We start from the raw sequence: 24,398 nt of genomic DNA on the forward strand, positions 1-24,398 counted from the left end.
CAGAAGTTTAGGGACACCCAGAAAGTCAGCACCCAATGCTTGGTGGACTTTGTGGAAATTTCAGAAAAAAATTCTTGAGGGCTGCATTGAGGGTAGCAAGGTAAGTATATGTGTTCATGAAGGAAAACCTATTGTCTAGTTGCCTCTCAGATAAGCTACACCAGCATCTTGTGGATTCAAAGCTTTCTAATCCCAGAGAGCTGGCTCTGAAAGCTGATGATTGGACACATACAAGGGTACCAAGCAGTCCGAGGAGGGAGACTCCAGAAAGGGGAGGTTAGGCCACAAAAGCCAAAGGAGGTGATGGCAAGCCCACCACAGAGACTCTCTCAGTACCCCAGAACTCTAAAAAGGAGGGGCCCGATTCACAGAACTAACTTAAGAAAAAATCCTAAACTTACTACTTTTGGTATTCACAGAAGTTATGATTTTGTCTTAGGTTTGTTTTAAGACAGACTTAAGACAAAATCCTAACTTAAGTCTGTCTTAAGTCTGTTTTAAGACAAACTTAAGACAACATCCTAACTTCTGTGAATACCAAAAGTAGTAAGTTTAGGATTTTGTCTTAAGTTAGTTCTGTGAATCGGGCCCTACGAAAACAGATCCCACTCCAACTTTGATAATCAAAGGCGGGGTACCCAGGGCTTAAAAAGTACTTGGACAACAGAGTGTACTTTGACTGTGAGCAGTCAGGTCACTTCAGAGGTGAACCAGCCTGTTAAAAAAAGAAGGTTAGCACTAGGCTGACCAACATCTCCTTAGGGGAGGAATCCTCAGATGAGGAGGCCCTCGTAGCATTTTGCTGGGAGACAAGTCCAGATGGTTAAGCTGGTGATCCCTGAGGTTGGGAGTAGGCACTTCCACTCCATTCAGGGATCCCTGTACTTGCCTGAGAGACACATGTGCCAGTCACACCCTAGTGAGTGCATGTTGGTCTCCCCAGACCTGTATGTCCCAGGAAAGACACAAGAAGCCAGGGTAAAACAGGTGAGGTCACAACCAAACCTGTAGTCTTACCCCTCCTAGAGAGGTAGGGTATCTTTACCTGGTATGTGGTGGTAGTCTGCTCCGACCTCCCCTTAGATTTTATCCTGGGCAGTGACCTTCCAGAGGTTGGTATGCCCCCAGATGGGGTAGTTGCCCAGGGTGGCCCCAACCCAAAGGTTCTGGGGAGGCAGTCCCCGTGGTTAAGAGCATGGGGCCCAAAAGAAAGAGAAAAAGAAGATGAAAGTTAAGCCACTCTCAAAGAGAGTCCAAGTGAGCCAAGGGTCTTCTGTCCCAGTAAAGGAGAAACCTAAAGTTTGCACTGGTAAGGTTGCACCCAACCACATGGAAATCCTGAGCAATCAGGCAGATTCAAACAGCAGGGTGCCACCCCTAAACTGACAGATGGGAGAGTGGAAGAAGGATGTCTGCCACAGGACTTGGTAGCCCCCTTCCCCCACTCTGAACATCTGAAGAGGTTCCAGGAACCCACAGTTGCCCCTAATGCAGCTCAGCCACCTGTCAGTGGAGAGCTTAGTGTGTGGTCCTGGATTTTGACAGCTCTCAGTAGCCTCTGCTGGGTGGTGGCGTTCATGGCGACACTGTACTTTGCATGGGAGGCAGACCCTCTAGCCAAAAGTATGTTTTGCCCCCTTACCCTCTTGGTCATGGTGGGGTTTCTGAAGTGTAAGGTAACCTCTGTGGATAAGCTAGTTGTTACCTGGCAAAATTAGGGATAGAGGAGGTGGGTCCCCCTCTGAAGCTCCGGACCTCTGTGTTGTTAACGAAACTTCCAGGAATTGACCGAGGCATCTCGCTGAAGCAAGCTGTGGTGGTCAAACCCATGCCCATTGTCAATAAGACTTGTTTGACACCTAGAGAAAAAGCTCCAAAAAAGTGAATAAGCCAGAAGGTAAAACATTGACCGGGCCCTACCGCTCATTGTATCCAACCCTCGCTCTAGGGGTGACCCCAAAAATCATCACCTCTCTCATTGACTGATATTTTTCAAAGTTGATTTTTGTGAATTGATTATATGCTTTTTTTTTGCATGTAAAGGGAAAGTTGGTTTATCAAAGAGTTGTGGGTGCCTTGATTTTTTGGATGAATTTTGTGTTTTCAATGTAAATCTCCCCAATATAAATTTCCTCCATTTCTGCTGCAAGCAGAGCATTGCTTTTGGTTAGTTCCTTGCTCACTGTGTCACAGGAATCAAGTTTATACCTGGCTGAAAGGCCCAATCAGGCCAAACATAGTCTTTGGTTGCATTTGGTCTAGTTCAGTGAGGATCTGGCCTAGCGGTTGGGCTGGACTGTTACTGGTGGATCGGGACCAAGACTGATTTGCCTATTGCTGGGTCTAATCTGAGGTGGCATGATGGGCAAAGAAACAATGGGTAAGAATGCTATCTCAAGAATCCCGGGGAAAACATGGCGGCTGCTTAGTTCGCGGTCGCAGAGGCCCCTGATTACGGAGGAAAAATTATGCGGATTTAGTAGAGGATAGCCCATAGCTTTGAAAGCTGATGTTTTCTTGCCTACTGAGGAAGATGCGGAGAAGGTAGGGAGCGATAACTTTTCAAAACGTGAAGCAAGGCAGCTTCTTACTGGGTTGGTTTCCCGATCCGTACGGAGCGGTGGCGTAGTGTAGCACGGCGCTTGTGTGCGCCTTTGTGCGGTCTTGCTTTTTCCTTCGCCGGCGGTGGTTTGCTGCTCCTACCTGTTTTCCCGGCTTGGGGTGGAGGGGGAGCCAAGAAGGAGGCGCGGTGAGACTCCAGGGAGCGGGTGAGCGAGGGAGCAGACATGTTGATTGGCGGGATTGAAGCCCTGGGTACTTGGGACGCTCTGCAGGTTCCCGTGATCCTGGACCCCTGCTGGGTACTAGCAGCTCAGGTGCTCGGCAGGGGCCGAAAGGCGCTGATGCAGCGGACTGGAAACAGAGGCACCAACAAACCGAGGCTGAGCAAGGTAGATGCAAAATTGAGTACCAAGATAAAAGGCGACCCTTTGAAGCAGGTCAGTGAAGGTCAAAGCAATAAGGCACAGGGCAAAGGTGGGCAGGTACTGGCCAAAATAGTTATAGGAGCTGAAGGGGTCAGCGCTGGGGCCATAACTGATGTCAAAGGGGTTCCAAGTTTTTAAGAAACTAAATAAATATTTGATGCCAGCAATTAGTGAGTTATTTACTGCCATTTTTGAAAATGGAGAAGAGATCCCTCCTTCATGGATTATAAGATCTATTTGAAGATATTAGCAGATAGGTTGAATGAGGGCGTGGGAGCACTCCTTCATGAAGATCAAAAATGGTTTGTGCGTGGACGGAGAATTAAGGATTTAAGTTAAAGCATCATAGGCGCCATTGATTTAGCCACTGTGGAAAAGGAGCCATTAGCGGTTATCACATTTGACGCAACCCAAGCGTTCGACCGAGTGAATTTGACATACTTACATGAAGTATTGAGATTATCAAATTTAGGAGGAAACTTTTGTAGGGCAATAAAACAGATATACAAAAACCCCACGGCAAAAATATTAATAAACGGGAGGTTTTCTGGAAAATTCAACATCTTCAGAGGGACGAGACAAGGGTGTCCGCTGTCCCCACTGCTTTTTAATCTTTACATCGAACCCTTGGCAGAAAAATCAGGAAGCATGAGGAAATACTCCCTTTTCGGGCCAGAGGTTGGCAAAAAAAGTTGGGTTATATGTGGACAATCTGGTGGTATACACTTCAAATCTTAGTCTAGCACTACCAAAAGGTTATGACTTGGCGGCAGGTTTTGGAAAGATCTCAGGATATGAAATCAACCAAGGGAAAACGGTCATAATGGCTTGGAATATCACCGCACAAGAGAGTTGTGTTAAAAAGGAAATGCGGTACTTGGGCATTAAAATTACTGAGAAAATAGAGCAAATCCCTGAATCTAATTTTCAAAAGTTCAACAAGGAAATAGGAAAACTACTGCTGGGGTGGTCTCACCTGCCTTTATCCATCTATGAGAGAGTCAAAATAATCAAAATTACCATTCTCCCTAAAGTTACTTTCCTATTCCAGAATATTCCACTGGCTTTTAAGGATGAGTGGCTCAAAAAAACTCAATCCAAGATGTCTAGCTTTATTTGGGCCTATTAAGGGGTGTGGCTCACTGGTTAGAGGCGGCAGACCCTGAAGCAGAGGTCAGACCCGGGACCAGGGTTCAATTCCCGACGCGGCAGGGTCTTGAGACCAAATATCCACGGACTCGATAATTCTCGTTTTGGTGCCTTCTCGAGTCACAGGTTCACACTCTGCAGCTCTGGGCATCAGCTTGCTTAATCTCCACTACGACCCCCCCGCGGTAGGATGCCTGGCTTTCACCTTGGGGATGCCCAGTACGGGTATCTCACAGGGAAAAACCAGGACGGGTTCCCAAGACAAGCGCCGAGATGCCTACGGGTAATCAAGCGCTATATAAGAACGCTTAATAATAATAATAATGCAAAAAAATGTAAAAGGGGGAGAATATGGCTTTATCCATAAATATGGAGACCCGTGTTTTTAAGAAAAAGATGTGTTTAAAGACTGTACAGAGCCAAACATTGTCTAATGGCCAACTTTCGAAATTTAAGTATCTGCAAATGTTGAGTTGGAGTCTCACTGATGGCCGTGGAGCAGGACTACATAACAAACTGGAAGAAAGCTTGGTAGCCAGGGGAACGTTCAAAAAAGAGGTGGCAAATGGTTATTGGCTGTTAAAGGAGTTGGCGGAGGGAGATTTTAACCTACCGGCGAAGCTGTGGGAGAAGTGCTTGCCCCGAGAGCAGATCCAAAATTGATGGCAAGTATCTTGTGACTTACTATACTCCACAGTTCGACCCGCAAATTTAAGGCGGAACCACCTCTTTTGTCACCATAGGGTCTATTGGACTCCATACAAATGATCTAAACTGGGGAGTGGGACAGCATCTAGATGTCCGAAATGCAACAAGGAGAACGGTGATGACATTCACATGTTTATGATCTGTCCGGTGATCCAGGTTTCTGGCAAGATGTGAGTAACACAATATTTTTTATACTTGGTGAAGGATCCCAGGTAAGCGAATTGCTGGTCTTTTTTGGACTCATAAATAATCATGTATCTTTGTTAAAAAATACAAAAAAATAGATGTTTTACTTAATACTACTTGCTCGTAGGGAAAACTGTAAAAATTTGGTAAAGGCTAACCCACCTAGGAAAATAGAGTAGCTGGCTTCAATTAAATACACTAATTTGCTGGATAGAATGCATAAATCTAAGCAAAAAACGTTCTGGCTTCCTTATGAGGAATAGGTACAGTCACTAATAAATTGAGTCCAATGATTAGGCCTCTATACCACATTGACTAGGCATTAATGGAATAAATGAATATAACTTTATTTTTGGTTACTTAAAACCATTAAATCAAACGTCATACTTTAAGTAAACTTTGTTATCATGTCAAAAGTAAAATAATAAAAGGAAAAGAAAAAGGAGCTAAAAAAAAAATAAAAGCATGATTTAAAAAAAACTAAGATCATTAGTCCATTTCTTCGAAAGCTGAAGGGCCTAATTGTGCTGGGCCATCAGCTTGCGGCGTGCCTGTTGGATGAATTTGCTGAACACAACCATATCTTTCACTATTTCCATTGTGAATAGGTAGTTAACCGCCTCCTTTATCGTTCTAACTCCTTGTCTAAGTAGAATTGGCTTTAAATAGCGGGTACGCTCGGCGGATAGCCTCGAGCACTAAAACAGGATATGAGCAGGATATGAGCAAAACTCTCTTGTTTATAATTGCATAAGCGGCATTCAGAGTGCATTATTTCAAGACTTCTCGTGGAGTAAAGCTCTTTGAGGGGCAAAGGGTGTAGTCGGAGCGCTAGAATCCTGTTGACTGCCACCTTGCCCACTGCTTGGGTGAGGTGTGGTTGCGAGGTCTGTGCCAGCTGCGGGAGTATTAGGGACTCATGGAAGCCTCTTAGTTCCAATGCTTCCAGGTCAGTAGTGCGTGAGCAAAGCCGGACTTGGTGTTTTATTGCGCTTTTAATGGCGGCATAGTTGGTTAACTTGGGGTCCCAGTTATCCACAGCAAGGTTCAGGGTGTCTTTAGCGGAAGAGAGAATATTTGACCACAGGTTCTTTTCTTCCAGAAAAATGCTCTTTATACTAGATTTTAGCGCGTTTTCTGGGGCCGCAGTTGTGAGGTAAAAGTATTTACTAATTGCGGCCAGTGATTAATGGTTGAGTACAGATGGCAAGGTGTAGAGTGAACCACTCCAGGTCTCTAAGAGATCACTAAAGGTGCCGCCGGGAAGTGATTAAGGTTTGAACTCCTGAATACCTGAGCATTGAGGACGTAATAAAAAAAGAAAAGAAAAAAAAGAATGCTATCTCAAGCAATTGCCAGTGATTAGACTTATTGCAAGCATTCCTCCCATCACCTTCTGAGTGTTTGACTCAAGTTATCAACTTCAGAAGGACGATAGGATCTTCCAACTACAGTGCCAAATATAAAGATCCTTTCATCATTTGGTTTATGTCAGCTTTTATTCTACATCCTTAGAATCCCAGCCAAGGGTGAACAGTGTGTTAAGTTGGTTTGATGGCCTTGTACACAAGTCAGTTAAAACATACAGTGGAGAGTTGTCATATAAGGACAATGCACTGATGTAAATGTTACCCATAATGCATCTGAAGGTTCAGTTCACCGCAGTCATCCTTCAGTCTCCTGGATCCTAATGTAGGGTCTCAGCTGAAGCCCAGAGACACACCCTCTCTTCTCGCTTCATGCAGATGAACAGAGAGGGAGAGCTCCCGGTCTAGATACACCTTTTGAGAGTGGCCAGCAGTGGTGATATTCAGACCTCCAGTGGTGATAGTCAGACCTCCAGTGGTGATAGTCAGACCTCCAGTGGTGATATTCAGACCTCCAGTGGTGATAGTCAGACCTCCAGTGGTGATAGTCAGACCTCCAGAGTAGGAAGTCAGACCCTAGTATTGGTATCCTGACCCTAAGTAGTGATAGTTGGTTCTTAGAGAAAGAAGGTTCCTTCATACAGAATGGTCAGTGACCATCACAGGAAGTAGCTCCATTGGCATGATATATTCTGTTTAATTCTGGTGATGTCAGGGACTTTCGACATTAGAATCCATTTAGGAGAAACTGCCCTGTCTCTTGTTAATGCCCATAGTTTCCTATAGGGAGATCTACCATAGGTCTGAGCCATTCCAAGACCAGGGCCTTAGGCTAATTCATAGCTACGAAGAGAGCTACACTGGATGGCAGCAGTTCCATCCACCATGAATGGACCCAGAGTTGCATTCTTTCTCTATAGGTGATTGGGCTGACTTGAGCTCCTTGAGGTTTTGCCCACACTGCATTAAAGTGGATATCGGTTGGGATAATAGCCATATTCCTCACCTCCCACTAGGTGTGAGATAACAGCTTTCAGTTCCATAATTTAGGCTAGAGCCATAATGTCTGGGGTAGAGGTCAAGGCAGAGGGAGCTCAGCTGAATGGGACAGAGGCAAATTCACTCTGAAGGGAAGCTGCTAGAAATGCACCATGTCCTATAAGGAATCACAATACTGGTCAGGGTAAGCTAGATACACACGTAAACATAGGCTGTGCTCACCCTCTTGTAGTTTGGCACAGGACAGGCAGGCTTATCTAAAGAGGCAATGTGGAAAGTGTTTGTGCAACACACACAGACAGTAATACAATGAAGACACTACAAATAGACTTCACACATTTATAAAAATAGACAATAATTGTATTAAAAAAATAAAACCAAAATGACAAAAATCCAATGTATAGAAGTTGAGTTATGAATTTTTAAAGAATAAAAAGAGTGGTAGTGCTTACAAGCAAAGTCAATAGTTTGAGTCGACTGCGATGAAGCACAGGATAGCTACAGGATTCACAAAGTCCCAGTGAACAAAGTACCTTATCCTAATCGCAACAGCAAGATGTGGGGAGCAGTCAAATGATGCGTTAATGTCGATCCCACAGTGGTGGCAATGCATCAGTTCCATAGACGAAGCGATGAGCCGAGATGAGTTCATTCCAAAGTGCGATGGGCTGACGTTCTCCAAGCAGTCAAAGGAAGCGTCGATCTCTCCACACTGCATCAGCTGCGATGTGTGGTTCCGAGGCGTAGGGCTCTCAAGGCGATGTGTAGATTCTACTCCCATAACCAGGTCGATGCACTGGTTCTGCTACACGTAAACTGGAAATGCGTTGATTTCTGTGGTGAAAGTATTCTGGTCCACGTACAGTGAACCAGGCTCAGGGGCAGGGTAGAGACTTTGGTGGGCCTGAGTCTCAAGAAACAGGAGGCAATCCAACAAGCCGTTGGAGATCACTTGGGTACAAAAGCAGAGTCCAGCTCTCTTCAGCAGAGTCAGAGAGAATCAGGCAGGAGGGGAGTACAAGAGAAAAGCGGGCCTTACAGGTCAGCAGTACAGTAAAGTTTCAGTCTTTGATGCAGCGCAGCAGTTCTTCTGACAGAGTCCAGTTGTAGGTGCAGAAGTGTCTGATTTGTATGATGAGAGATCCAGTACTTATCCCCAAATGTGCCTTTGAAGTAGGGGTGATTTCAAAGAAGGGTCTTTGAAGTGCCCAGTATCCTTTCTTCCCCAGACTATCTGTGGGGTAAATCCATGCTTTGTGTGGGGTCAGGCCACTACCTATGTTAGTGTCAGTCCCTCCCTTCCTTCCTGCTTTGGAAGAGCCATTAGAATGCTGATGAATGCAGAGGAGTACTTTGACACACATGTGTTAGTGGCTGTCTAGAGGGAATGCACAAAGTGTAGCTGTCACTCATCCCAGATGTGTCTATGAGACAGGCTGCAGGCAGTAAGAACAGAGAAATGTCCACTTTCTAAAAGGGGCATTTCTAAAATAATAGTAGTGAATCTAACTTTACCAGTAAAGAGGATTTAACACTACCATTCCAATGATATAAAACATGACAAAACTACTCCTTTCTAATAGGAAATTACAGCTCAAAAGTGTTTTAAGTAATTCCTAGTGTTAACCTATGAAAGAAGTAGGCCTCACAGTAATGAAAAACAAGTGTATCTGTTTGTCACTACCAGTACATGAAAAACCTATAAGTACATGTCCTACCTTTTACTTACAGATCACCCTGCCCTATGGGCTACCTAGGACCCATCTTAGGGGTGACTTGTGTGTAATAAAAAGGGGTGATTAAGGCTTGGCAAAAGGTTTTAAATGCCAAGTCGAAGTGACAGTAAAACTGCACGTACAGGCTCTGCAGTGACAAGCTGATACAGGTTTGAAAGGCTACTTGTGTGGGTGTCACAATGAGTGCTGCAGGTCCATTAGTAGCATTTAATGTATAGGCCCTAAGTGTATGGGTATATGGTATTCCACTTTACAAGGGATTTATGCGTAAACTAAATATGCCCATTGTGTATTTACCAATGTTACCATGTTTAGAGGGGAAGCACATGCACTTTAGCACTGGTCAGCAGTGGTAAATCACTCCAAAGAATATTATTGTATTTATTTATTAAAAGCTTTTTTCTATATCAGCACAACATCAAACATTAATAGGGGGCTTTAAAGAAATAGACAAATATGAAGGGAAATCAGCAAGAGAGCATTACTTCCTTGACAAGAGGGGACACGATACAAGCAGGTAGGTGTTGATGTGGGGGGGATGTTGAGTGGATGGGAGTGTGGACAAGTAATATAGATCTATGACTTTAACAGTGAATGTGAAGTGAGAGGAAATAATATTGAGAGTCATGTAACAAAAAGACTTCCATGGAAAAAACGCAAACCTAAAGCAGAGGTAAGGAAGGTCTTGAAAAGGTGAATCTTCAGACTTTGTTTTAAAAGAAAGAGTGTTTGGTTTGATCTTAATATGCTTGGCAGTACAGCTGCAGCACCATCAGCATATTTTAGCCTCTAACCGCTAGTGCCACAGGATACTATATCCCTGCCTGTCGCAATGGTCCTGTGGCAGTCTGGCCACCACACTCAAAATACTGCAGGCATTCCCTTATTGTGGTGGTGGTTGGACCACCACCGCGAGTACGGTGGTCCAATGGACCGCAGTACTAGTAATACAGGCTTAATTCTTTGTAATTGGTGCAGATCATAGATTTGCTTAACATTAGTAAGAACCTTGGGTGCATTTACAATTTGTTCATACAATACAAAGGGAGTGAGCAGCAATGCTCCATATTTACAAAGGTATGGCACAATTAATGCTCTTTCCTAGCATTGGCGCACTATGTGCAGACTTTCCACAATGCAGCCATCCTTGAGCGATAGTGCATAGGGGTCTGTATAAAGGGGAATATTTTGTGCTGGGAAGGAAACCGTCCTGCACAAAAACAATCCTTAGAGGCCATTCCTCTTTCTATGCTTGCTGCAAATTGAACCACACGTAGACAGAGGAAGTAACAAGTAAAAAACAAAGATATTTCTCTTCATTATCCCTTTGTCGGGTAGGCACACCATTTTGGTGCAAACATAGGTTTACAAGTCTTAGTAAATATAGGTTTGAGTCAAAATACAAGTGGATGCAAGGAAAAGCCCATGCTCTACATCGATAAAATGCCTACCTGACGCACAGTCATGCAAAAGTGGCACAACCCTGACACAAAATTATAGTAATATTAGCCTGTGTCTTCTGTGGATTACATTTTAGGCAGCTGGCTGAGATCAGTTGTGTAATTTCCTCATTCTTCTCTGGAGCCTGAGCACATCATGAATGGAGGACATCTTCATAAATTGCTAAGTGTCGTCTGCATATTTTTGGGAAATTAATTCTCAGAATGTTGTATTACAGGGAATTTAAAAAGCACCTGCACTGCCCTGTGGCTGCTTCTCTGTGCATTCGTGTCGAACAGGGCAACAAAGAATCGTGTTCGGTCGCCTCGTGAGAGCAAGGGTCTAGAAACAGCAGAGTGTTTTAGAACAACAAGGCTATGATTCTAAAGGATCCTGTCAAAGGAATGAACAAAAGTGCTGCCTGGGGAAGCAGAGATGAGCACAAAGATGCTCTTATGTCTGGCTGCACGGCGTCTCGTTAATTAGTCACTGCTGGAAGTGGTTAATGAGCTGGCGAAGAGTGCTCCAAGCAGCTGTGCCATAACAGGCTTTAACCTGAGGGGAAAACGTCAGCTTCTAGCAGAGTGTCTGCAGGGGTGAGCCTGGAGGGAGCATAGAGTGTGCGAGAACCCCTGGGAGTCATAGTTCATGGCTCCATCTAACCACTTCTGCTTCTGTGTTATATTTTGTTGAATCGTCTGTGCTATTTGAACAATTCTCAGGTGGTTGGTGGGCAGATCTGGGCTCCTCATTCAGGAAGGGAAGAATGCCAGGTAGATCCGTACCTACTGCAAGCTTCACCTGACTACAGAGTTATCCTTCTGTTGAGTACTTATTCTTGCTTGCTTTTTTGCCAGAAATATCTAATTCCTATTGATTCATGAGCCTTCATTCTGATACTTCATGAATATATATACATATGTGTGTGCGGTGTGTATATATATAGATATAGATATACATATATATTACCTACTGGCGGTCGCCAGTAGGTAGTTATAGTTAGGATCGTTTTCCATAGGAAATCCGCAACTTTCTATTGGGAATAACTTTGGCGTTGATGGACGGAATTGGCTGAATTTCTCCAAGAAAATGGCCAGCTCCGCTCCTTCCCTGAAAGTTTGGGGGGGATTCGTCAAGCGGGGGCCGAGATAAAAGGGGGGTCCCAAAACGTGCTTTCCCCATGTTAATTTCCATAGGGCGGTTGGACTCACTTTTAGCCCGAACGGCTGAATGGATTTCCACCAAACTTGGCAAAATTGTAGGGACTGGTAGCCCGATGTGGCTTTGCTATGTCTCAAGATATGTGCTCCAGTGGATTTTGAGTAATTTAGGTTCAAAAAAATATATATATCTATATGCGCGCTCCGGTACGCGCACCGGGGCGCGCTCCAGCGCGCTACGCGAGTTCGTGAGTGGAAAGCTGATTGGCTCTCGGGTGTCTGTCAACATTCCAAACAGTCCGGAGCGGTCGCCATCTTGTGTCTCGGTAGGATTGAGACACAAGAGGTGGCAAAAACAAAGGGAGAAATGACCAAAAGGGGGCAGGGTAGACCCCCCCTTAACCCCTAGGTTTGATGTGGGGGCCATAAAAGGGCCCCGCGGGGCAAAAAACAAAACGGAACGCATACCCTGGAGAAAAAAGAATGACAGAGTTTTAAAAAAATGTAGCATTTTTTTATAAATTGGAGGTAGTTCTAAAAAGAACTGTTTTTTTATTCTTTTTGTTGTTTTATATTTTTTTATTGTTTTTTTGAACATTTTTTACTTTTTTTGGCTTTTATGAACAATTTTATATTTTTTTTGTAATTTTTATGGGGACAAACAAAAAACAGGGAATTGTAAACGGCTCAACTGGAGCAAAAAAAAAACAGGAAAAAATTAAGGATTCTTTTTGCATTTGTGGTTGTCTCCAGCACGGTTGATCAGTTTGATACTTTGCTCTCCATAGCAAATTGTAGTCCCGCAAAATTTACAAACTATTTTATAATCTCCAAACTGGGGTTGGATATTTGGGCAATATCTAGGAGCTAAGAGGGAATACGGAAAGGGTCGCCCTCCACTCACAGTCTACAATGCAAAATAAGACCCAATCAGCAGTGCATTGCAGGCGCGCAAGTTATAGTGAGTCCAACTAACTATAACGTGGGAATTTCAATGGTTTTATGTCAGTAAAATTTCCAGCTAACTATAACTGGTGTCAAACCTATGGTTTTTTCAGTGAATATGTATTAACCCTGGGCGAACAACTACGCTCCGTTCGCGGAGCTTGCGGAGTTTTGGCAACTCCGCGTTCCACGGAGAACGCGAAGCTGTCGATTACTCCGCGATCCGGTGCGTAGCGTAGTTCTCGCGCGCTGAATAACATTATCGCGTGCGCGGCAATGGCTTACCTTGGCCCGTCGCGACCGCCTGGGTAGGTTCGCGCGATATTTGACGCGATCACGCACTTTGGCAGTGCGAACGAGAAGATGAGTTCCCGAACATGTCTAACACAACGCGAACACGTTACTTGTGACCCGGAACAGGAAATAAGGGAACGCAAGCGGGCGGGACAAACCTCTTGAGTAACTTAGCGCGCTAGCTATCTCGAGCATGCAGGCAGCGCCCCGAACACGCGCACCGCGCTCCCGAAGACAAAAAACGGCGCGCGAACAGGTCTAGCAAGCAACTACGCATGTCCGCGGAGCTACGCGTAGCTCGCGGAGTGCAAGTGCGTCTTCGCGTAGCTTCGCGGAGTGCGGCTACGCGAACTACGCCCAGGGTTAATATATATATATATATATATATATGCAGGCACAAAGGGTTCTTCCGGGATCCTAACTCCCAAGCCAGGTGGCGTCCAAACTTCGGCGAACCACAAGCCAAAAATCAAATTAGATCGACAGGTTGCTTGAAAAGCACAAAGGACGCACTCAGGAAATTGCAGCACAAAGCGGATTTATTATCCAGGCAACACGCTACGCGTTTCGACAATTGTTTGTCTTGATCACACGTGAAAACCTCCTGCTGGTCACAGTGAATTATACATTTCGATCATGTGAATTCATCAACACAGTGGAAGGACTTACAAATAGTATCACTGAAAATAAACAGTAAAACAACCGCCATGTTGGAATGGTGAAAAGTAACCAAAACAACTCGTAATAGGACAGTACCTACTATGCAAAGAAATAATGCAGCACAATTAATAATGCAACAAATTATAAAGAAGTATAAGGACTAGTGCCCATACGACTTGTCAGCTATTAAGTCATAGATGTAGTCGAGTACCAACTTCAATAAGTAAATGTGGCAGTTTTAAAACAACGGATTATAAGCAGGTCAAGTGCCATGCGTAAACAGTCCATAGAAACGTCCTTTCAGACAAGATCAATTGTATATACACCAGTCAGCAGGGAGAGTGCAAAGAAATCAAAAAGTGAAAATTCTACTTTCATTCTTGTGGTAGTGTCATTCATCCAAAGTTCCATATGGTAGAGAACCGTGACTATAAACGTGACAGGATTGAACACAGGAAATCTCCATAACATCCTGAAAAATACATATAAAAAACATACAGTTAAAATCAATTAAAATCAATGTAAACCTGTAAAGGAAAACATGAATAATTACGTTTTAACTTGTTCATTCTACACAGCTTATTCTGAGAATATATGAATATATCTCACATTTACAGACCAGGGGGAGAGAAATATGGGTGGGAAATGGCGGAGGAGAGGGAAGAGGTGATCTATCCCTCATGCAGATGGGTGGCAAGCTCCTCATCCCAATTGTGCCCTCCCGGAAATTTTGTCTCGAGGTCCATGATCCAGCGTGATTCCTTCTTCCTCAACGCTAGTTCACGGTTGCCTCCTCTTTTTCCAATATTGACCTGCTCTACCGCACAAAATCTAAGCAGAGAGTTATCTGAGTTATGGAATTCCCTAAAATGCCTTGCAATGGGATAGTGACTGTCAACGTGGGTGATGGCCCTGAGATGTTCCATTACTCTCTTTTTAGCAGTGCATGTGGTGCTGCCCACATATCTTTTGTTACATGGCCATTCTAGTATATAAACAACATATGTGGTGGTACAGGTGAGGAATTGCTGGATGGATTTGGGTTCCTTCTTCCCTGGTATGTTGATATACTTAACCATAATACTGTTAGAGCAGGCTTTACAATGCCCGCAAGGGTAAAACCCCTTTAGGCCATGAGCGCGTTTCTTGTTATCCGTTATGTCACTCTTGATTAGCATATCTCTCAGATTTCTGCCTCGTCTGTAGGTGATTTGGGGTCTGCCGGTGAGGAGGGGACCTACAATGTTGTCACTACGCAGGATTTTCCAATTACTGGCAAGTATTTTGCGTACTTTATCGGATTTCTGATTGAAGGTGGTTATAACTCTCACGTTATTCTTGGTTTCGCTGTCTGTACCTGAAGGTGTTGAATTAAGAGCCTCAGATCTATCCACTTCGGAGACTTTTTGGACAGCTTTATTAAGTACACCTTCGGGGTACCCTCTTTCTCTAAATCTATTCAACATACAATCTTTTTTAGCTAAGAAGGTGGACTCATCGCTACAATTTCTCTTTGCTCTGAGGAGCTCCCCATACGGAATGCTCCATTTAAGAGGATCGGGATGAGCACTGAGGGCGTGGAGTAAGGTGTTCCCTGCGGTGTCCTTTCTATGCAACTTGGACGTGAGATTCCCATTGATGACTTCTATTTCTGTATCGAGAAATTCCACACGTTTCTCATCGATGTTATAAGCAAGTACGTGGTGCGGCCATGGGCTCAGCTTTTTCACCCAGCTTTGCGAATCTGTTCCTAGGGAAGTGGGAGGAAGAAATTAGATCTGACAATGACCTCAAGAAATATTTTGAAAAAGTCACTACCTGGATACGATATATCGACGATCTTTTCGTCGTTTGGCAAGGTACACGTGAAGAAGCTATCACGTTTATTGAAAAATTGAATCAGAATTCCTACAACATACATCTCACTTATAACATCGATGAGAAACGTGTGGAATTTCTCGATACAGAAATAGAAGTCATCAATGGGAATCTCACGTCCAAGTTGCATAGAAAGGACACCACAGGGAACACCTTACTCCACGCCCTCAGTGCTCATCCGGATCCTCTTAAATGGAGCATTCCGTATGGGGAGCTCCTCAGAGCAAAGAGAAATTGTAGCGATGAGTCCACCTTCTTAGCTAAAAAAGATTGTATGTTGAATAGATTTAGAGAAAGAGGGTACCCCGAAGGTGTACTTAATAAAGCTGTCCAAAAAGTCTCCGAAGTGGATAGATCTGAGGCTCTTAATTCAACACCTTCAGGTACAGACAGCGAAACCAAGAATAACGTGAGAGTTATAACCACCTTCAATCAGAAATCCGATAAAGTACGCAAAATACTTGCCAGTAATTGGAAAATCCTGCGTAGTGACAACATTGTAGGTCCCCTCCTCACCGGCAGACCCCAAATCACCTACAGACGAGGCAGAAATCTGAGAGATATGCGTATCAAGAGTGACATAACGGATAACAAGAAACGCGCTCATGGCCTAAAGGGGTTTTACCCTTGCGGGCATTGTAAAGCGTGCTCTAACAGTATTATGGTTAAGTATATCAACATACCAGGGAAGAAGGAACCCAAATCCATCCAGCAATTCCTCACCTGTACCACCACATATGTTGTTTATATACTAGAATGCCCATGTAACAAAAGATATGTGGGCAGCACCACATGCACTGCTAAAAAGAGAGTAATGGAACATCTCAGGGCCATCACCCACGTTGACAGTCACTATCCCATTGCAAGGCATTTTAGGGAATTCCATAACTCAGATAACTCTCTGCTTAGATTTTGTGTGGTAGAGCAGGTCAATATTGGAAAAAGAGGAGGCAACCGTGAACTAGCGTTGAGGAAGAAGGAATCACGCTGGATCATGGACCTCGAGACAAAATTTCCAGGAGGGCACAATTGAGATGAGGAGCTTGCCACCCATCTGCATGAGGGATAGATCACCTCTTCCCTCTCCTCCGCCATTTCCCACCCATATTTCTCTCCCCCTGGTCTGTAAATGTGAGATATATTCATATATTCTCAGAATAAGCTGTGTAGAATGAACAAGTTAAAACGTAATTATTCATGTTTTCCTTTACAGGTTTACATTGATTTTAATTGATTTTAACTGTATGTTTTTTATGTGTATTTTTCAGGATGTTATGGAGATTTCCTGTGTTCAATCCTGTCACGTTTATAGTCACGGTTCTCTACCATATGGAACTTTGGATGAATGACACTACCACAAGAATGAAAGTAGAATTTTCACTTTTTGATTTCTTTGCACTCTCCCTGCTGACTGGTGTATATACAATTGATCTTGTCTGAAAGGACGTTTCTATGGACTGTTTACGCATGGCACTTGACCTGCTTATGATCCGTTGTTTTAAAACTGCCACATTTACTTATTGAAGTTGGTACTCGACTACATCTATGACTCAATAGCTGACAAGTCGTATGGGCACTAGTCCTTATACTTCTTTATAATTTGTTGCATTATTAATTGTGCTGCATTATTTCTTTGCATAGTAGGTACTGTCCTATTACGAGTTGTTTTGGTTACTTTTCACCATTCCAACATGGCAGTTGTTTTACTGTTTATTTTCAGTGATACTATTTGTAAGTCCTTCCACTGTGTTGATGAATTCACATGATCGAAATGTATAATTCACTGTGACCAGCAGGAGGTTTTCACGTGTGATCAAGACAAACAATTGTCGAAACGCGTAGCGTGTTGCCTGGATAATAAATCCGCTTTGTGCTGCAATTTACTGAGTGCGTCCTTTGTGCTTTTCAAGCAACCTGTGGATCTAATATATATATATATAATGGGAATAAAGCCGACTATCAAGCTCCACAACTTACCTCTGGCAGGGCCAATGTGTTGATACCAGGAACATTGAAAGATAACTCAAGTGGAAAATCACGAACCTGGAGAATGGCACGAATGGTAACGCCTATAACACACTACAAGATGGCAGCCACAAGCAGAGTGATTGAGAAGGGGGAGGAACATGAAAACAGTCCCTCTTCACTATTGCCAGAAGGGGTGGAGCGCGGCTGACATTGAAAACTCTGACAATGAAAAGTTTTTAACTTGTGCACACAGCGTCTGAGGAAGTCGCAAGACGAAACGCGTCATGCTGTCTGCATTAAAAAGCTTTGCAATCCCCGTGTGCTCCAGCGTGTCTTTTAAAGAGGGACACTTTGTTTAGTGATATATATATATATATAGATATATATATATATAGATATATATATATATCTATATATATGTGTGTGTGTGTGTGTGTGTTTGTGTGTGTGTGTGTGTGTGTATTACCTACTGGTGGTCGCCAGTAGGTAGTTATAGTTAGAACCTAGTTTCCATAGGAAATGCATTTTTTGATTTGCTAATAACTTTGGCGTCGTTTGACGAATCTTCGGAAAATTCTCCCCAAAAATGTCTATCCACATCAGCTCCTACCCTTAAAGTTATGGGGTGATTTGTCAAGTGGGGGCTGAGAAAAAAGGGGGGTCCCAAAAAGTGTTTTCTCAAGGCTAATTTCCATAGGAAATTTTAGCCAAGGTTACAGCCGGAACTCCTGAAAGGAATTCCACGAAATTTGGCTAAAAGGTAGTTCTTGGTACAGAAAGCAACCTTTTTTTTTTAATCGGTGTAAATCCGTTCAGTAGTTGCTGAGAAATTAAAAAAATAAGAGTAAAAAAATCAATTTCCCATACCAAGGCTACAGCCCCAACTGCTGAACGGAAATACACCAAATTTGACAAAAAGGTACGGCTTGTCTCAGAAAGCGACCATTTTAAAATTTGAGTAAATCTGTTCAGTAGTTGCTGAGAAATTGAAAAAAAACAAATATTGATATCTAGAGGTGGGGTGGATCCCTGAACCCTCCCGAGCACGAGCTTCATTTAATTGGCTGCCTACACTCCAAACCAGGAAGTTTTGGCAGCCATCTTGTGACTCGGTAGAACCGAGTCACAAGAAAACAGAAAAACAAAGGTGAAAAAAAGAAAAGGGGGCAGGGTATAAATACCCTGACCCACTAGACCTGCTTAGGGGGTCCCACAAGGAAGGACCCCCAGGGCCAAAAAAAAGCATTTTTTTAAAAATCGGCCGAATTCGCGCTAGGTTCGCGAATCCGGCCGAGAAAAAAAAAAAAAAAAGCATGGGCTCCCGCGCTCCGTTGTATTGAAGCCCCCTTGGTGGGACAGGCCCTGGGGGCACTGAAAAAGTGTGGGGGCCCCACTATTCCCCCACACTGCTCAGGGGAACAGCACCTCCCCAGGGCACTAATATGCAAATGTGGGGGTCCATTACGGATCCTTGAACCCTGGGGACCACCACCTCCCGGGGCTGTGCACTAGGTGGGAGGGGGGCCACGTGGCCCGCCTCCTGGAGCCCTTAATGGCCCTGGGGACTGACATCCCCCAGGGCCGGCTCCTGCAGTGTCTCGGGGGGCCCAGGCCGGGACACTGCTGTTTGCTATGGCAGGGCGGGAGCTGTGCAGCTCCTGCCCTGTCATAGCAATCTCTGGTTTGGATTTTGTAAGCGAGAGCCACATTGCTTTTCCACAATGGGAGCCGCATGTTAGCAGCTCCCCTTGTGGAAAAGCAATGCCGGCTCCCACAGGAGGCGGGGGCCGCCGGGACCGTGGGAGAATTGGTGCTCCCTGCACAGTCCCCAATGAAGAGGACAGGCCCCGGGAGATGGGGTCCCCGGGGCCATGAGTGGTCCAGGAGGGGGGCCACGCGGCCCCCTCCATCAATGATAAAAAAAATGTTTTTTTTAAATGCGGCACAGGCCCGGGTGATGGGGTCCCCGGGGCCACTTGAAATGCCTTGCTGAGAGGCATGGCCTTGGACCACCTCTCAGCAACACAGCTCTGTGGCACTTCCCGGATTAACATGGTGGGATAGTTGGCCCTCAGGGACCCCCAGTATTCAAGGGGAATTACCCCCCAATTAAAACCCGCAAGGGGGCGCATTTGCACAGTGATGTAGGGAGGGGTGGGCCTGATGTGGCATTTTCTGTAAGTTTACTCCTTATTTAGTGTATGCTAATTAGAGTATATTTATGATGAATATTTTTCACATTTAAAGAACTAAGGGGCATATTACCAACGATTAGCGATATTTATCGCAAACTAGGCTTAGCAACACATTTTTTATCGCTAAGCATCGCCGGAAATTATCGCTGAGATAACTTGCTATTAGCATGGTTTATCTCCAAAGCCATAATTTTTCCGGCGATATCGTGAATATCGCTGAGAATACAGCAATATTCACGCTTTAGCGACAAAATGTTCTTAGCCCTGTTATCCACCTCCCATTGGATAACATGGCTAAGAACTGGTCTGAGCAGTTGTTATTTTGTTGAGATATTCACGCTTACGGGTTGGGTACGCCCACTTTGCATGTTATTAGCGATAAACATCGCTGACATGCAAAGCGGGCCCCAAACCGCTCGCTATCGCCTATAAGCTGTCGCTAACATCAGTTAGCCACAGCTTGCTAATGGGGCAATAAAATTATCGCCGCTTAGCGGCAGAAAACGGCCGCTAAATCAGCGATGATTGTCTATTGCCCCCTCTTGATAGTATGCCCCTAAATGTGATGTTGAATTACAAATTACTAGGCTAATCATATTTCATTGATTGGTTTAATGATCTATTTTCGTAGTGAGTAGCTGATGGCACTGTGCACTTGTCTGCACTATACCACTATACCACAATTGCAAATGGCATCTTGCAGTACCAGTTATGATGAATTAAGTATCTCTAAAGAGCTTATAGCACTTTCACAAAAGTGAAACTGAAGCAGTGAGAAAGATGATGATTTTGGGATCCTTCCTAACCAAAGGAGAGATCCAAGCACATGCCTTGAAAACAAAAAGCACATCTTATTGAACGATTTGGTGATGGTCCCATCCTCTTAGGACCACACCAAGCATAGTTATTGGCAAAAAAACAATCCCAACCAAAGGCCCTGCAAAGCATTATGGGACAAGATTAGCAGTGGGCAGTGAATATTATTGTATCCAATATCAAAATAATTCTACAAAGACCTGCAGTTCAACTAGTCGTTACTAGATGTCCCTCACGAGTCAAATGCAAATGCATTGAAATTATTCTTACATCAAGGTGCAGTTCCACTAGTCTTTACTAGATGTCCCTCACGAGTCAAATGCAAAGCTTCATGAAAGGGTTCAATGCACTCCTCTCCGTGCATTCACTGGTGGGGACTCTGCCATTCATGAGTCGCGACTAGTGCTGGATGTGGGACTGACTGGTCGACAGTGTAGGCCTGGGCCCTCATCCATGTGTGTCCTGCTGGCGTTGATCAGGGTTAGTGGCACCGCGTGTGGCCGGCTGGCATTGAACAGGGTTAATGGTACCTTGTGTGGCCGGCTGGCATTGCACAAGGTTGGTGGCACCTCGTGTGGCCGGTTGGCATTGAACAGGGTTAGTGGCACCTAGTGTGGCTGGCTGGCATTGCACAGGGTTAGTGGCACCTCATGTGGCCGGCTGGTGTTGCAAAGGGTTAGTGGCACCTCGTATGTCAGGCTGGCGTTGAACAGGGTTTTTGGCAGCACGTGTGGCCGACCAGCCATGGAATTATGCCTCACTGATCGAAGCGGGTCTGGTGCTGTGGCCGCTGCCACTGACTTGGAGCCACTGCCATTCAGGACTCAGGACACAGTTCCACATGTGGGACCTATTTGGCTGCAGCAGAGGTCACAGGACTGGTGCTTGGAGCTTGCACCGGCGTGTGGTGGGCCCTGTTTGCCACATATCAGTGTAGGCAGGTGAGCGAAGCCTCCTTGGTGTGCTGGGCTTGGCATGGTGGGTCTGGGGACCGGCAGCCCGGGGTGCATCAGGTGCACAGGGCCACAGGCCCTGCCATGCTCGGCGCAGTACTCGTGGCGGACTGAGAGGCGCCACCCTGGCTGACACGTGGTCTATTCCAAATGAGAACCAAGTCCAGGGTGAATGGCTTTTTGTTCATACCCCTATGCAGGCCTGGCATACGCAGGTCCAACCCACTACGCACGCGCATGCATAGGGGACGTAACGTGCGACAGTTCCATGTTCTGCCCCAAAGCCTGTGGGGACATGGTAGCGTCCACTGGCCAATACACTCCATGCACCAGCAGTTGATCTCCAGATGGCCATTTCCGTAGGTTGCACTCTGTGGTCTGTCCAGCACCTCCACGCCACACCTGGCATTGGGTAGGTTTGCATTCCTTTGTCACTCGCCGCTCTCACACATGCCTACTCCATGCCCCTCTTCACATCCTGCTATTGTGTGTCTGTGGTGCCATGCTTTGGCTGGGTTGTAGGCATGGCAAGGCGGGATTCACTATGGAGTCGTGTTGTCATGTTCGGTTGGTTGGCATGTTGTGTGTCATGTTGGATGTAGTTGTGCTGCATGCCAATTGGCAGTGTTGTGAGTTGCATGACTGTGGGCAGCAGGTGCGCCCGCTGTCTTTGTGTATGCTGCCTCTGTGGTGTTTCGGGGGGAGGGGCGTGGGCGGGATGGATCCTGGGGGTTGTGGCGTGCCTGGGGTGGTTGCGGTGGGTAATGTGGCCCTCAGGGGTATCCGCGGTGCATGGCCATTGTCTCTATGGCATCTGTGCGTCTTCTGGTGTGCCTCTTGGCTGGGCTCCCTTTCATGCTGCAGGTAGACATCCTGCTTTATACCAGCAAAGAGCAGGTGTTAATTCCCTGCTGCTACCACGGCTTATTGCCTGTTTTTGTTTAGCTTGGCAGATCTTGCATTTCATCGTGAAAGTGGTGTTGTGGATTTTTCGTCTGTTTTTGCACAGGAACGCCTACTCTGCATCTCATTGGGGTTAGTCGGTGGTGTCCACCGTGGAGATACATTTTGGGGCAGTTATCGCGGGAATATGGGTGGTGTCTGCAGTTTGCACCAGCTTGTGAATGGGGTGTTAATTCTATCTCCACATTTGTTGCATTAGGGTGTGGATAAATCGGAGTTGTGTCCTTGTGAATATCCCCCTGAATGTCCAGGTTAACTCAATAAATCAGGTGAATACCCAAGTATGATCGGTCATCTGGGTCAGTCTTACGCCTGCTATGAGGCAGGCTCAAGATTTTGACGCAACAGCGTCCTAGAAGTAACGCAGTGAAATCTCATAGATTTCACTGCGTCACTTCTACGAGGTTTTTTTCAGAGGAACGCCCTGCCTGCATACATTATACCTGACGAAGGTGATATATGTAAATAGTGCGCAAGAGGAAGCATGTTTTACGCCGCCGATGCGTCACAAAAAGTGACACATCGGAAGCGCAAAACTGACACAAGCCCTGATAAATGAGGCCCAAGTGTTTTGTGTTAGTAAAGAGCAGAATACATACACATCGTGTTGTATTTTGGTTGTAATGCCAGGCGCTCTAGTCGCATTGCACTGAATACATTTCCTTTAAGATTTGTGTTATGAGCCTGTTAAATTATCGCATTAGCTTGTTTTGTAAAGCAATAAGATTCCCCTGTACTACGTTTGAAAAGGGCATGCTCTTGTCCATTTGATAGAGAGCATGCACCGAGCTCTGAGTTGTCCTTCAGATGGTCATGCTCTGGTGGACGTGATTGTTTATCTACAAGCTTTTGCTTATATCTTTCGTATGCTCCTTGTAAAGTCTCTTCTTTGCCCCCACACTATGCACTGAGACTCTGTAGGTGAGTAACTTCTTTATTCGAATTTATCAACAAGTAATATGAACAATAGGGCGCCGAGCGTCTGTGCCACACTCGCTCCGGTCGCCAACTGCCGTTATGCCTGTTCGCGCCTTTGCCCGACTCTCCCTGCGCATGCGCGCGCCTCGCGCTCTTGTCTATAGCGTGACGCGTCATCGCGTTCACGCTCATAGACTAGAGCGCATACTACATATCTCCCCTTTTCAATAATAAACAAAACAACCTTTCCCCCAACTCTCACTGTGTGTCCATGGTCCCCAATAGTCTCTGGAGGGCACTCAGGTTGGGCATGCCTATGACTAGTGTCCACTCATTTCAAAGTCTCTATATCGAGATGGCACAGTGACTGCCCTGCCACTACGGGTGTGTCTTACCGGCATGTTCTCTTCCACCTCTCTTTCTCCTCCTGATCTCGCTCCGTCTCTCTGATCTCCACTCTGTGCTACACCGGTCAGTGCACCGTCTCTGGCGGTAACCTCTGTGCTTGGATTTTCCGTCTCACTGTCCTCTCCTGCTCCATCGGGCAGGACTTCATCGTTGTGCTCTGGTTGAGGCCTGGCTTCACGGGAATCCACTTGTATCTCTATCTCCTCGTGCTTGGGCCACGCAACTATCTTGTTGACTCTGGCCATGCGGTCTTGGGACCACACCCTGCCGTCGCTGAGGAGGGCTGCCCTGCCTCGCACCTCCTTGACCTGTAAAGGCTGGCTATACTTGCTTTCACCTTTCTTTTGTAGGGTAGGGAGTTTAACCCTGACCCATTCTCCTTCTTCCAGCTCTGTCCCTTTCACATTGCGACGTTTGTCATAGTTTGCGGCATAGATCTTCTGGGCCTTTTCCAAGTTGTGCTGGACCACCGCGGGGGACCATTTGCTGGTGATGGTCTTCTCCCTCCACACTACGTTGTCCCGGGTGAACGGATGTCGTCCTCTTAGCACTTGGAATGGACTGTACCCCACAGCCGTGAGGGTGATCCTGTAAGCCCACAGCATACTCATCACTTCGGTCCCAGTCCTTCCCCTGCGTGATGGCCGCCTGTATGGAGCCCATTAGCA

This window comes from Lissotriton helveticus, chromosome 1_1 (genome assembly GCF_964261635.1).
Source record: "Lissotriton helveticus chromosome 1_1, aLisHel1.1, whole genome shotgun sequence".
Taxonomy (NCBI): Eukaryota; Metazoa; Chordata; class Amphibia; order Caudata; family Salamandridae; genus Lissotriton; species Lissotriton helveticus.